Genomic DNA, 4,735 nt, shown 5'->3' with positions numbered 1-4,735 from the left:
ATTTATTTATTTATTATATGTAAGTACACTGTAGCTGTCTTCAGACATTCCAGAAGAGGGAGTCAGATCTTGTTGCGGATGGTTGTGAGCCACCATGTGGTTGCGGATGGTTGTGAGCCACCATGTGGTTGCTGGGATTTGAACTCAGAACCTTCGGAAGAACAGTCGGTTGCTCTTACCCGCTGAGCCATCTCACCAGCCCTGTAGCATGGTTCTTTAGCTTGACAGATTGAGTCACAAACTTTTTTTTTTTAAACCAGTATTTAGGAAAATGCTAGCCTTTTTTTTTTTTTTAAAGATGTATTATTATACATAAGTACACTAGCTGACTTCAGACACACCAGAAGAGGGCATCAGATCTCATTACGGGTGATTGTGAGCCACCATGTGGTTGCTGGGATTTGAACTCAGGACCTTCGGAAGAGTAGTCAGTGCTCTTACCCGCTGAGCCATCTCACCAGCCCGAGTCACAAACTTTAATGCTATGCATATTCGTTCTCATCATATGTCTGGTTTTGATCATACACACCCAAATTTGCATAGACGTTAGATGATAGATTCTCCTTAAATGTTCATTTAGAGGGGAGCAGTTTGCTTTGTTGTGCATGTACATACAAACCAGTTAAGGTTAGATCAATCCTCTACTTCTGCTCCCACATGTTGAGAATATATTTGACAAGTTTGGTGATCTTTTAATAGGAAGAGAAACATATACTATTGTTTCGAGTGGAGTGTGTTTGTAGCTGGATACAAATAACAGTCCTGGGTTGCTAACAAGCTGCTAGATACAGAGCTCCGAGAGAGGCTAGGGTTGTGCATGTGCATAAGTTTGCTTAGCACATAGAGGTGAGAGTCCTAAGCTAGCAAATGCATTACAAAAGAGGTGTGTGCATAGTCTAAACCAAGCAGAGTCTCAGGTTGCTAATCTATTCCCTGTGGCTGCCTGTCTCACTGGATTGTGGCTGGGTTTGGAGCCCCTTTCTGGGGACAGGTGGCAAGGTATGTATGCCTTTAATGGGGAATGTTTAGACTACAGCTGGAGTGATGTGGAGGCAGTGAGAGACCATCCACAGAGACCACTGAGCTATCATAGGTGGTAAAATGGGCACTGCTCAGTGAAGAACTACCATGGGAGAAGGTTGACTACCATGGGAGAAGGTTGACTACCATGGGAGAAGGTTGGAGATCAATTGGCACTAGAGAGGCTGATGAGCTGAGGTGAGATGGAACTTGCCAAACCTTTGCTAGCATAGTGGAATGCAGATACTGTCTCCTGACTGGAGCTTACCTGTTTAGACCCACAGTAGGGTTGTGAGGGGCAAATGCTTTTGGCTCTGGTTAAGGTTCCATTTATCAATATTTCCTGTGAGATCATGTTTTTGGTATTCAGTTTAGGAAACTTTTGCTTAATTCTAGATCCCGGGGCTGGAGAGATGGCTCAGAGGTTAAGAGCACTGACTGTTCTTCTGAAGGTCCTGAATTCAAATCCCAGCAACCACATGTTGGCTCAAAACCATCTGTAAAGAGATCTGACGCCCTCTTCTGGTGTGTCTGAAGACAACTACAGTGTACTTAGATATAATAATAAATATTAAAAAAAGAAAAAAGAAAGTGTATAATTTTAAAGAAGGAAAAACAAAACAGGGCTGGTGAGATGGCTCAGTGGGTAAGAGCACCCGACTGCTCTTCCAAAGGTCCTGAGTTCAAATCCCAGCAACCACATGGTGGCTCATAACCATNTGTAACAAGATCTGACGCCCTCTTCTGGAGTGTCTGAAGACAGCTACAGAGTAATTACATTTAATAAATAAATAAAGCTTAAAAAAAAAACGAAAAAAAAAAAAGAATAAAATATTTTAAAAAAAGAGAATAAAAAAATTCTAGATCCCGGAGACTTTCTACTACTACTATTAGAATGATTGATTTATATTTAAATCCTTTGAACTAGACGGTGATGATGCACACCTTTAATCCTAGAACTTGGGTGGCAGAGGCAGGTGGATCTCTGAGTTAGAAGCCAGCCTGAACTATAGAGCGAGTTCTGGGACAGAGAAAGCCTGACTTCAAAAAACAAATAATGGACCTTAGAACTTGGTGAATGTGCCGGGCAGTGGTGGCACATGCCTGTAATCCCAGCACTTGGGAGGCAGAGGCAGGTGGATTTCTGAGTTCGAGGCCAGCCTGGACTGCACAGAGAAACCCTGTCTCAGTAAAACAACAAAAAACAAAACAAAACAAAAAAACAAACAACTTGGTGAATGCTACAAGTGGTTGTGTGCATTCCTACAGCAAGATGGGTAATGGAGCAAGGAGATTCATCCAGAAACTTCAGGGCCAGTTAACCTGGAGCATCCAGTTGAGCAATGGAAACAACAAGTGAGACCTAAACAAGTTGACAGGGAAGAAGAAATGATAGAAAGTTCCCCTTTGACCTTCACACATATGCTAGCACTTGTACTTACACACGTACATACAAAATAAAAAAATTAAAAGTCATTTGTGTCTTGAGAACTTGCTGAGCTCAATTATTGGTTCTATGACATTTTTAAAGATTTATTATTATGTATGTGTATATGTATATGAGTACACTGCAGCTGTACAGATGGTTGTGAGTCACCACGTGGTTGCTGGGAATTGAACTCAGGACCTCTGCTCTCTTTGTCCCCACTATCTCCGGCCCAAAGATTTATTTATTATTATAGGTAAGTACACTGTAGCTGTCTTTAGACACTCCAGAAGAGGGCGATAGATCTCATTACAGATGGTTGTGAGCCACCATGTGGTTGCTGGGATTTGAACTTAGGACCTTTGGAGGAGCTAGTGCTCTTAACCGCTGAGCCATCTCTCCAGCCCCCAGTTCTATGACTTTTTAAAAAGATTTATTTTTTTATATGTGTATGAGTCTGTGTTTGCACACGTGTGTGGTTCCCCTGGAAGCAAGAAAGGGGTATTGGGTTCCCAACTGCTTGTTACAAGCCTTGTAAGCTGCCTGCCGTATGTGCTGGGGTTGAACTCTGTTCCTCTGGAAGAACAGCAAGCACTCTTAACTGCTGAGGGAATGAAAATGAAGACAGGACTGCTCCTAGTTATGAGGAAGGAGAGGGTTTTATTGTAGATATCCGGGAGAATACAGCCAGAGGCATCTGGAAGGTTCCAGCCTGACCCAGGCTCTGAGAAGAAAGAGAGAAGGAGAACCAGAGTGCACATGAGAACCAACAGAAGACCAAAGGAGCAAGTAGCCAGGGGCTGAGTTATATAGGACGGGGAGAAGCTGGAGGAGGGAAGCTTAGGCGCTGGAGAGGTTCAGAGTAGGGGGCAGGGTACATCTGCAGCCAAGGTGACTCTAGCAGGAACTTGTGGGTGGGGCTGAGGAAGCCTAGAGGTTAGCCAAGACCTTGATGGGCTAAGAGGCACCACAGCCCAAGGTTAATGGAGGAGCCATGGTTCTCTTTTTGCTCCAGATAAGGGGAATGACCCCTTTTAACAAACAAGGATAGGGCTGGTGAGATGGCTCAGTGGGTAAGAGCACCTGAATGCTCTTCTGAAGGTCCGGAGTTCAAATCCCAGCAACCACATGATGGCTCATAACCATCCATAACAAGATCTGACTCCCTCTTCTGGAGTGTCTGAAGACAGCTACAGTGTANTCATAACCATCCATAACAAGATCTGACTCCCTCTTCTGGAGTGTCTGAAGACAGCTACAGTGTACTTACATATAATAAATAAATAAATAAATATATTTAAAAGCAAACAAACAAACAAGGATTATCTTTTTTTTTTTTTTTTTTTTTTTTTTTTTTTTTTTTTTTTTTTTTTTTTTGGTTTTTGGTTTTTTCGAGACAGGGTGTAGCCCTGGCTGTCCTGGAACTCACTCTGTAGACCAGGCTGGTCTTGAACTCAGAAATCTGCCTGCCTCTGCCTCCTGAGTGCTGGGACCAAAGGTGTGCGCTACCACGCCTGGCTTCCTTTGTTTTTGAGACTGGATTTCTCCGTGTAGGCTGTCCTGGAACTCTATGGACCAGGCTCATCTTGAATTGAGAGATCTGCCTGTTTCTGCCTCCTGAGTGCTGGATCTAAAGGTGTGAGCCACCACACCTAGCTCACGTATTTCTACTTCAGCTCCCTACACATAATGTCTGTTTGATTTAATGCTGGGAACTGGGTCAGGATCTTGCACATTAGGCAAGTGTACACTGCATCACTGAGTTATACTGCAAGACAGATGTTTTAAGGAAGTGACCTATGCTATTATGAAGACTTGGTGAGTCCAAAATCCAGTGAGGGAGGCAAAGAGCCTGGAGGCTAAGGGAGGAGTTGAGTGAAGTTCTAGTCCAAAGGCCATCTGCTAGACAACCAGAATATGCTGATGTTGCACAATGAGTTCTGCAACCTTCTTACTCTACAGATACTGTCTTTGGCTGTGTCATGGAGGACAACCTTCTTTACTCAAAGCTCACTGGTTTAAGTGTAACTCTCATTTAGAAACACACTGAATGATCTATGGTGACCCAGTGTCTTAGTTACTATTCTATTGTTGTGTCTATGATCAAAGCACCTAATAGAAAAGACAGCATTAAGTTTGTACAACCACTCTGGAAATCAGTCTGGCGGTTCCTCAGAAAAATTGGACATAGTTTTACAGGAATATCCAGCAATACCTCTCCTGGACATGTACCCAGAAGATATCCCAACTGGTAATAAGGACACATGCTCCACTATGTTCATAGCAGCC

Source organism: Mus pahari, chromosome 17 (genome assembly GCF_900095145.1).
Source record: "Mus pahari chromosome 17, PAHARI_EIJ_v1.1, whole genome shotgun sequence".
In the NCBI taxonomy this organism is placed as follows: Eukaryota; Metazoa; Chordata; class Mammalia; order Rodentia; family Muridae; genus Mus; species Mus pahari.
The sequence above is the reverse complement of the archived record's forward strand: the minus strand, read 5'-3'. Positions refer to the sequence as shown.